The following is an 11,922-nucleotide window of genomic DNA, read 5'->3' as shown; positions in this document are numbered from 1 at the left end:
CAAGAATTTGACAAAATAAGACTAGTACTCTTTTGCTTTGTTTCTTAAATCCTACATATTAGTAAAGTCATATGGTATATGTCTTTCTCTGATTGACTTATTTCACTTAGCACTTTACTCTCTATCTCCATCCCTGTTGTTGCAAATGGCAAGATTTCATTCTTTTTATGGTTGAATAATATTCCATTGTATATATGTACCACATCTTCTTTACTCATTCATCAATTGAATGTGCAAAGGGAGAAATAGAGAGAGACAAACCAAAAACAGACTCTTAATTATAGAGAACAGACTGATGCTTACCAGAAAGGATAAGGGTGGAGGGATGGGCTAAATAGGTGATGGGGATTAAAGAAATATAGGTTGTGATAAGCACTTGGTGATGTATGGAATTGTTGAATTACTATATCGTATACTTGAAACAAACATAACACTGTATGTTAACTTACTGGAATTAAAATAAAAAGGCTTGTACACTAAAAATTATAAAACCTATTAGAAAAATGCTTTGAGAAATAAAAAGGCTTGTACACTAAAAATTATAAAACATTCCTGAAAGAAATTAAACAAGTTGTAATAAATGGAAAATCATTCCCTGGTTGTGGACTGTTAGACTTACTATTGTTAAAATCACATTACCCTCCAAATGATCTACAGATTCAGTGTAATGCCTATCAAAATCCTGGATGCCTATTCTACAGAAATCGATGAGGTGATACTAAAATTCATATGGAAATTTAAGGAATCTAGAATATCTAAAACAATCTTAAGAAGAAAAAAGTTGGAGGACTCCCATTTTCTGATTTTAAAACTTACTACAACTTGAAGATAATGTAATATTGTTAATAAGCACAGCCATATAGATCAATAAAATATAGAGATCAGAAATGAAATTTATATTTATGATAAAATGATTAATTTTTTTTATTTGAGTATGGTTTATACACAATGTTACATTAGTTTCAGGTATACAGTGTAGTAATTCAATTTCTCTCTTATGTTATGCTCACCACAGGTGTAGCTACTATCTCTCACCAAATTATTACAATATCATTGAATATATTCCCTATGCTGTGCCTTTTATTTCCATGACTTATTGATTCTATACCTAGAAGCTTGTATTTCTTATTCTTTTGCAGTAATTTTGCCCATTCTCCTACCCCTATCTTGTCTGGTAACCATAGGTTGTTCTCTGTATTTAGAGTTTGCAACAACATAAAGAGACCTAAATAAAGGGTGTTATGTTAAGTGTAATAAGTCAAACTGAGAAAAACAAATACCGTATAATTTTACTCCTAAGTGAACTCTACCAAAAAAAAAAAAAAATGAATAAACAAAAAGCCGATCAAATGATTTTCTAAGAGAGTACTAAGAAAAGTTAGTGGGGAGAAAACAGTCTTTTTAACAAATGATCCTGGGAACAATGGAGTATCCACATGAAAAAGAATGAAGCTGGATCCCAGTGTCACACTATAAACAGCTCAAAGTGATTTGTGGATATAAATATGTAAATTTATAATATTACATTATAAGAATTTGTAAAATTACAAATTTTTAAAACATAGAAGTAAATTTTTATGACCTTAGGTTAGACAATGGTTTCTTGGATATTACAGATAAAGTACAGCTGACAATTGAAAATGCAGATAAATTAGGCTTCATTTAAAGAAAAGAATTTTGTGATTCAAGGACAATGTGAGTTAGATGTCTCATCACTCACATATCTGTCTTAGCTGGGACAGTTGATCAGATGATCTCTATATGATCTGGCTGCTCGAGACTGAGAATTCCAAAAGAGCCAGGTAGAAGTCCTAGAGAATCACTTGCAACTTATCCTATTCATGGAAATGCTTACAAATCAGCCAATTAAATAGGAGGGTACATAAATCACACCTCTTGATTAGAAGTATCAGAGAATTTGGAATTATATTTTTATAACTGCTATACCATATAAATTATAAAAGTTTACTTGAATGTAAAGTCATTTTGGATCAACACATTGTATGTTCCAGATTTAAATACAGTCTGTGATAATATTAAATACATGTTCAATGACAGAAGTTACATTCATCTTATTAAAAGTACTCTATGTTTCATATTAATTATATAAGAAGAAGCACAATTTATGAAAAAAATTTTAAAGATGCATGTTATGTTTGGTTTTGACTCAGATGTACACCAAAGAGCAGATTGAAAGTTAATGATGTAGTGTTGCATAAAAAATAAAAAATTTTAAAAAAACATAATTCTGCTTTATGTGTTATTTTGAATTCTTTTAAGTTAACAAAAGAACACCAGGTTATTTTTCAGTATCGATATTTCATTTGTAAACACTGAAATAAGAGAGTACATTTTCTATTGCTATTTAAAAGCATTTCTCTTCAACATCCAAAGTATGTAATAGTGTTATTCTCAGGGAGTGTAAAGCTAAACTGGATACAAATGTCATTATTCTTTCCCAAACATTGATATTTTTGTACTAAATAAATTTATAATATAAGCATAATTATCATTTTATGTTCCATATAGCTTACTGTATAAAGTACTTCTAATTCTTACATTTAACTAAAAAGAATATAAATACAATTATGTAGAAATGAAGGAAAAAAACATTTAAAGCTGAATAACAGGGAAATGATATCAGTGATACAATGGATGAGGAAGTCCCAGTCCTTTTGCCCCCCAAAAACAATAATTTAGCAACTACCTGTGGCTAAAATAGCACTGAGAGCACTCTGGAGTGCAATTAAGAAGTTGCAACCAATCAAAGTGATACACCACATTAATAAAAGAAAGGACAAGAACATTATGATCCTCTCAATCCTTCAAGCAAGGATACAAGGAATATAGCTCAATATCCTAAGAGCAATATAGAAAAAACCCACAGTGAATACCATGGGGGAAAACTGACAGCTTTTCTCCTAAGGTCAGGAACACAACAGGGATGGCCACTCTCACCATGGTTGTTCAACATACTACTGGAAGTCCTAGCCTCAGCAATCAGACAACAAAAATAAATAAAAGGCATCCAAAGCAGCAAAGAAGTAGTCAAACTTTCATTCTTCACAGACAACACGATACTATAGAATATTGAAAGACCACACCAAAGAATGGCTAGAATTGATACAGTAATTCAGAAAAGTGCCAGAATATAAATTCAGTGCACAGAAGTCTGTTGCATTTCTGTACATTAATGATGAAGCTGCAGAAAGAAATCAAAGAATCAATCCCATTTAAAATTGCACCAAAAACCATAAGATACCTAGGAATAAACCCAAAAAGTATAGAACACTTATGAAAGAAATTGAGGAATACACAAAGAAATGGAAAAACATTCCATGCTCATGGATTGGAGGAACAAATACTGTTGAAATGTCTACGCTACCCAAAGCAATCTACACATTCGATGCAATCCTTATCAAAATACCATCAACATTTTTCATAGAGCTGGAAAAAACAATCCTAAAACTCGTATGAAAACAGAAAAGACCCCAAATAGCCAGAGGAATGTTGAAAAAGAAAACCAAAGCTGGTAGCAATCACAATGCCAGACTTCAAGCTATACTACAAAGCTGTAATCATCAAGACAGTATGGTACTGTTACAAAAACAGACATGTAGATTAGTGGAACAGAATAGAAAACCCAGAAATAGACCTTAATTCTATGGTCAACTATTTTTGACAAAACAGGAAAGAATGTCCAATGGAAAAAAAGTCTCTTCAAAAAATGGTGCTGGCAAAATTGGACAGTCATATGCAGGAAAATGAAACTGGATCATTTCCTTATACCACACTCAAAAATGAATTCAAAATGGATGAAAGACCTAACTTTGAGAAAGGAAACCATCAAAATCCTTGAAGAAAACACAGGTAGAAACCTCTCTGACCTCAACTGCAACAACTTCTTGCTAGATAAGTCTCCAAAAGCAAAAGAAACAAAAGCAAAAATGAACTACTGGGACTTCATCAGGAGAAAAAGCTTTTGCATAGCCAAACAAAAACAAACAAACAAACAAACAAATAACTAAACTAAAAGGCAACCTACAGAGTCAGAGAAATGAGCAGAAGACATGAACAGACATTTCTTTGGAAATACTGTGTATTTACCCAAAATGTAGTGATCTGAAGAGGTACATGCACCCCAATGTTTTATAGCAGCAATGTCCATAATAGCCAAACTATGGAAAGAGCCCAGATGTACATCAACAGATAAATGGATAAAGAAGATGTGGTTTATACATGCAATGGATTATTACTCAGCCATTAAAAAAGGATGAAATCTTACCATTTACAATGACATGGATGGAACTGGAGGTTATTATGTTAAGCAAAATAAGTCAGTCAGAGAAAGACAAATACGATATGATTTCACTCATATGTGGAATTTATGAAACAAAACAGATGAACATAGGGGAAGGGAAGCAAAAATAAAACAAGATGAACAGAGAAACCATAAGAGACTCTTAACTCTAGGAAACAATCTGAGGGATGCTGGAGGGGTGGTGAGTGGGAGGATGGGGTAACTGGGTGGTGGGAGGACACTTGATATTAAGGAGGACACTTGATATAAGAGCACAGGGTGTTGTATGCAACTGATTAATCACTAAATTCTACCCCTCAAACTAATAATCCACTACATATTGACTAAATTGAATTTAAATAAAAAATTAAAAAAGAAAAAACGCAGCAGCCCAGTGGGTGACAAAAACAAAGAATGGCCACATAAAATAGTGTAGGAAGCATTTTACTTTTATCACCCTATATTCAGCTGGCATATCTCAGAGTCAAGAGGAAAATCCTCTTACGTTGCCTGCCCCCCACAATGGCAGAAAAGGCATGGAGAACTCCAGCGCATTCACCACCTAGGACCCTAGCAGCACATGCCAACACCACAGACTCCCCCAAAGTCCTTTGTGGATGAAGACCCCAGCTAATGGAGCAGCATAAAACACAGGCTACTGAGCTCCCCAATAGCCAGAACCAATGCTGTGAATCCCATCAAAACAATACCATAGTGCAAAACTGTGACCAGCACTACTACAAGCCCCCTTACATTCAGTGTTGTTACATAGCCCCCAGATAATTACACAGATAAAAGAAATAAAAGGCACCCAAATCAAGAAGTAAATTTATGTTTGAAGATGACATAATCATATATGCAGAAAACCCTAAAGACTCAAAAAAGAAAATTTAGGTAGGGTGAGGGTGGTGAGGTTATGGACATTGGGGAGGGAATGTGCTATGGTGAGTGCTGTGAAGTGTATAAACCTGGTGATACACAGACCTGTACTCCTGGGACTATTAATACATCATATGTTAATTAAAAAATAAATAAAATATGCATTAAAAAAAGAAAACTTAGACATAATATAAGAATTCAATAAGGTTGTAGGTTACAAAATCAGCATACAAACAAACGACTACCCGAAAAGAAAATATTGCAACTCACACAAGCAACAAAAAGATAAAATTCTAAGGAAGAAACTTAACCCAAAAGACAAAAGACTAGAATCAAATTGGGCCTTTATCTGACAATGATACAAAAATCATCTTGAAATGGATTAAAGATTTAAATGTAAGACCACAAATCACAAAAATACTAGAAGAAACATAAGAAAATTTTTCTTGAAATTGATCTGGGCAATGATTAATGGCAATGATGCCAAAAGTACAAGGAATGGAGGAAAAATAGACAAATGAAATGGCATCCAAAAAAAAAGGTACCTCATAGCAGAGAAAACAAGCAACAGAGTAAAAGAGCAAACTACAGAATTGGAGAAAATATTTACAAACCATAAATCTGGTAAGTAATAAATATCTAAAATATACTAGAAGACATACAACTTAATTGAAAAACAAAAGATACAAATAACCTGATTTTTAAAAAAAGCAAAGGACCTGGGAGGAGTCAAGATGGCGGAGAAAGTAGCAGGCTGAGACTACTTCAGCTAGCCGGAGATCAGCTAGATAGCTTATCTAAGATTGCAAACACCTGAAAATACATCGGCAGATCGAAGAGAAGAACAGCAATTCTGGAAACAGAAAAACAACCACTTTCTGAAAGGTAGGACCGGCGGAGAAGTGAATGCAAAGCGACGGGAAGATAGACCCCGGGGGGAGGGGCCATATCCCGGCAAGCAGCGGAGCAACAGAGCACAAAATCAGGACTTTTAAAAGTCTGTTCCGCTAGGGACATCGCTCCAGAGGCTAAACCGGGGCGAAGCCCACGCGGGGTCAGCGTGGTCTCAGGTCCCGCAGGGTCACAGAAGGATCGGGGGTATTGAGTGTCGCAGAGCTTGCGGGTATTGGAACGAGAAACCCGGCTACAGAGACAGAGCCGACAGTAAGCTCACAGCTCGGTGTTACCTTGAACCGGTCGCAGGCTCGGTGAGCTCGGAGCGCGGCCGGAGGTCAGGCAGACGGGAGTAACTGGGTGCTGTTCTCTGAGGGCGCACCGAGGAGTGCGGCCCTGGGCTCTTGGTTCCTCCGGGCCAGAGACCAAGAGGCCGCCATTTGTATTCCCGTCCTCCGGAACTCTACGGAAAGCGCTCAGGGAACAAAAGCTCCTGAAAGCAAACCCGAGCAGATTACTCACCCCGGACCCTGGTAAGGGCGGAGCTGGTAAGGGCCATGCAATTCCGCCTGGGGCAAAGACACTTGAGAATCACTACACCAGGCCCCTCCCCCAGAAGATCAACAAGAATTCCAGCCGAGACCAAGTTCACCTACCAAGGAGTGCGGTTTCAATACCAAGAAGAGCAGCAGAACTCCAGAGGAGGAGAAAGCAAAGCACGGAACTCATGGCTTTTTCCCTGTGATTTTTTTTAGTCTTGCAGTTAATTTAATTATTTTCTTTTTCATTTTTTGTTTTTTTTCTCGCCTTCTGGAAAATTTTTTTTTAACTTTTACCTTCTTCTTTTTTAACGTTTTTTAACTAGTTTATCTAATATATATATATTTTATTTTTTATATTTTTCTTATTTGTTTTCTTTTTTTAAATTCTTTTCTTTTCTTTTCTTTTCTTTTTTCTTTTTTTTTTCTTTCTTCCTTTATGAACCTCTTTTTATCCCCTTTCTCTCCCCTCACGATTTGGGATCTCTTCTAATTTGGTTAAAAAATATTTTCCTGGGGTTGTTGCCACACTTTTAGTAGTTTACTTGCTCCTTCATATACTCTTATCTGGACAAAATGACAAGGCAGAAAAATTCACCACAAAAAAAAGAACAAGAGGCAGTACCGAAGGCTAGGGACCTAATCAATACAGACATTGGTAATATGTCAGATCTAGAGTTCAGAATGACAATTCTCAAGGTTCTAGCTGGGCTCGAAAAAGGCATGGAAGATATTAGAGAAACCCTCTCGAGAGACATAAAGCCCTTTCTGGAGAAATAAAAGAACTAAAATCTAACCAAGGTGAAATCAAAAAAGCTATTAATGAGGTGCAATAAAAAATGGAGGCTCTCACTGCAAGGATAAATGAGGCAGAAGAAAGAATTAGTGATATAGAAAACCAAATGACAGAGAATAAAGAAGCTGAGCAAAAGAGGGACAAATAGCTACTGGACCAGGAGGGGAGAAACAAGAGATAAGTGACACCATAAGAAAAAACAGCATTAGAATAATTGGGATTCCAGAAGAAGAAGAGAGAGAGAGGGGAGCAGAAGGTATACTGGAGAAAATTATTGGGGGGAATTTCCCCAATATGGCAAAGGGAACGAACATCAAATTTCAGGAGGTTCAGAGAACGCCCCTCAAAGTCAATAAGAATAGGCCTACACCCTGTCACCTAATAGTAAAATTTACAAGTCTCAGTGACAAAGAGAAAATCCTGAAAGCAGCCCGAGAAAAGAAGTCTGTAACATACAATGGTAAAAATATTAGATTGGCAGCAGACTTATCCACAGAGACCTGGCAGGCCAGAAAGAGCTGGCATGATATTTTCAGAGCACTGAACGAGAAAAACATGCAGATATAGAATACTATATCCAGCTAGGCTATCATTGAAAATAGAAGGAGAGATTCAAAGCTTCCAGGACAAACAAAAACTGAAAGAATTTGCAAACACCAAACCAGCTCTACAGGAAATATTGAAAGGGGTCCTCTAAGCAAAGAGAGAGCCTACAAGTGGTAGATCAGAAAGGAACAGAGACCATATACAGCAACAGTTACCTTACAGGCAATACAATGGCACTAAATTCATATCTCTCAATAGGTACCCTGAATGTTAATGAGCTAAATGCCCCTGTCAAAAGACAAAGGGTATCAGAATGGATAAAAAAACAAAACCCATCTATATGATGCCTCCAAGAAACTCATTTTAAGCATGAAGACACCTCCAGATTTAAAGTGAGGGGGTGGAAAGGAATTTACCATGCTAATGGACATCAGAAGAAAGCAGGAGTGCAATCCTTACATCAGAACAATTAGATTTTAAGCCAAAGACTATAATAAGAGATGAGGAAGGACACTATATCATACTCAAAGGGTCTGTCCAACAAGAAGATTTAACAATTTTAAATGTCTATGCCCCAAACGTGGGAGCAGCCAACTATATAAACCAATTAATAACAAAATCAAAGAAACACATCAACAATAATACAATAATAGTAGGGGACTTTAACACTCACCTCACTGATATGGACAGATCATCCAAGCAAAAGATCAGCAAGGAAATAAAGGCCTTAAACGACACACTGGACCAGATGGACATCACAGATATATTCAGAACATTTCATCCCACAGCAACAGAATACACATTCTTCTCTAGTGCACATGGAACATTCTCCAGAATAGATCACATCCTCGGTCCTAAATAAGGACTCAACCGGTATCAAAAGATTGGGATCATTCCCTGCATATTTTCAGACCACAATGCTCTAAAGCTAGAACTCAACCACAAAAGGAAGTTTGAAGAGAACCCAAATACATGGAGACTAAACAGCATCCTTCTAAAGAATGAATGAGTCAACCGGGAAATTAAAGAAGAATTGAAAAAAATCATGGAAACAAATGAAAATGAAAATACAACAGTCCAAAATCTATGGGACACAACAAAGGCAGTCCTGAGAGGAAAATATATAGTGGTACAAGCCTTTCTCAAGAAACAAGAAAGGTCTCAGGTACACAACCTAACCCTACACCTAAAGGAGCTGGAGAAAGAACAAGAAAGAAACCCTAAGCCCAGCAGGAGAAGAGAAATCATAAAGATCGGAGCAGAAATCAATGAAATAGAAATCAAAAAACCAATAGAACAAATCAACGAAACTAGGAGCTGGTTCTTTGAAAGAATTAATAAAAATGATAAACCCCTCGCCCAACTTATCAAAAAGAAAAGAGAAAGGACCCAAATAAATAACATCATGAATGAAAGAGGAGAGATCACAACTAACACCAAAGAAATACAAACTATTATAAGAACATACTATGAGCAACTCTAGGCCAACAAATTTGACAATCTGGGAGAAATGGATGCATTCCTAGAAACATATAAACTACCACAACTGAACCAGGAAGAAATAGAAAGCCTGAACAGACCCATAAGCAGTAAGGAGATTGAAAGAGTCATTAAAAATCTCCAAACAAACAAAAGCCCAGGGCCAGACGGCTCCCAGGGGAATTCTAGCAAACATTTAAAGAAGAACTAATTCCTATTCTCCTGAAACTGTTCCAAAAAATAGAAATGGAAGGAAAACTTCCAAACTCATTTTATGAGGCCAGCATCACCTTGGTCCTCAAACCAGACAAGGATCCCATCAAAAAAGAGAGCTATAGACCAATATCCTTGATGAACACAGATGCGAAAATTCTCACCAAAATACTACCCAATAGGATTCAACAGTACATTAAAAGGATTATTCACCACAACCAAGTGGGATTTATTCCAGGGCTGCAAGGTTGGTTCAACATCCGCAAATCAGTCAATGTGAAAGAACACATCAATAAAAGAAAGAACAAGAACCATATGATACTCTCAATAGATGCTGAAAAAGCATTTGACAAAGTACAGCATCCCTTCCTGACCAAAACTCTTCAAAGTGTAGGGATAGAGGGCACATACCTCAATATCATCAAAGCCATCTATGAAAAACCCACCGCAAATATCATTCTCAATGGAGAAAAACTGAAGGCTTTTCCGCTAAGGTCAGGAACATGGCAGGAATGTCCATTATCACCACTGCTATTCAACATCGTACTAGAAGGCCTTGCCTCACCAATCAGACAACAAAAGGAAATTAAAGGCATCCAAATCAGCAAAGAAGAAGTCAAATTATCACTCTTCGCAGATGATATGATACTATATGTGGAAAACCCAAAAGACTCCACTCCAAAACTGCTAGAACTTGTACAGGAATTCAGTAAAGTGTCAGGATATAAAATCAATGCACAGAAATCAGTTGCATTTCTCTACACCAACAGCCAGATAGAAGAAAGAGAAATTAAGGAGTCCATCCCATTTACACTTGCACCCCAAACCATAAGATACCTAGGAATAAACCTAACCAAAGAGACACAGAATCTATACTCAGAAAACTATAAAGTACTCATGAAAGAAATTGAGGAAGACACAAAGAAATGGAAAAATGTTCCATGCTCCTGGATTGGAAGAATAAATATTGTGAAAATGTCTATGCTACCTAAAGCAATCTATACATTTAATGCAATTCCTATCAAAGTACCATCCATCTTTTTCAAAGAAATGGAACAAATAATTCTAAAATTTATATGGAACCAGAAAAGACCTCGAATAGCCAAAGGGATATTGAAAAAGAAAGCCAACGTTGGTGGCATCACAATTCCGGACTTCAGGCTCTATTACAAAGCTGTCATCATCAAGACAGCATGGTACTGGCACAAAAACAGACACATAGATCAATGGAACAGAATAGAGAGCCCAGAAATAGACCCTCAACTCTATAGTCAACTAATCTTCGACAAAGCAGGAAAGAATGTCCAATGGAAAAAAGACAGCCTCTTCGATAAATGGTCCTGGGAAAATTGGACAGCCACATGCAGAAAAATGAAATTGGACCATTTCCTTACACCACACACGAAAATAGACTCAAAATGGATGAAGGACCACAATGTGCGAAAGGAATCAATCAAAACCCTTGAGGAGAACACAGGCAGCAACCTCTTCAACCTCAGACGCAGCAACATTTTCCTAAGAACAACGCCAAAGGCAAGGGAAGCAAGGGCAAAAATGAACAATTGGGATTTCATCAAGATCCAAAGCTTTTGCACAGCAAAGGAAACAGTTAACAAAATCAAAAGACAACTGACAGAATGGGAGAAGATATTTGCAAACGACATATCAGATAAAGGACTAGTGTCCAGAATCTATAAAGAACTTAGCAAACTCAACACCCAAAGAACAAATAATCCAATCAAGAAATGGGCAGAGGACATGAACAGACATTTCTGCAAAGAAGACATCCAGATGGCCAACAGACACATGAAAAAGTGCTCCATATCACTCGGTATCAGGGAAATACAAATCAAAACCACAATGAGATTCACCTCACACCGGTCAAAATGGCTAAAATCAACAAGTCAGGAAATGACAGATGCTGGCGAGTATGCGGAGAAAGGGGAACCCTCCTACACTGTTGGTGGGAATGCAAGCTGGTGCAACCACTCTGGAAAACAGCATGGAGTTTCCTCAAAATGTTGAAAATAGAACTGCCCTATGACCCAGCAATTCCACTACTGGGTATTTACCCTAAAGATACAAACATAGTGATCCGAAGGGGCACGTGCACCTGAATGTTTATAGCAGCAATGTCCACAATAGCCAAACTATGGAAAGAACCTAGATGTCCATCAACAGATGAATGGATCAAGAAGATGTGGTATATATACACAATGGAATACTATGCAGCCATCAAAAGAAATGAAATCTTGCCATTTGCCACAACATGGATG

This window comes from Mustela nigripes, chromosome 6 (assembly GCF_022355385.1).
Source record: "Mustela nigripes isolate SB6536 chromosome 6, MUSNIG.SB6536, whole genome shotgun sequence".
Classification (NCBI taxonomy): Eukaryota; Metazoa; Chordata; class Mammalia; order Carnivora; family Mustelidae; genus Mustela; species Mustela nigripes.
This window is presented reverse-complemented; position numbering follows the sequence as displayed.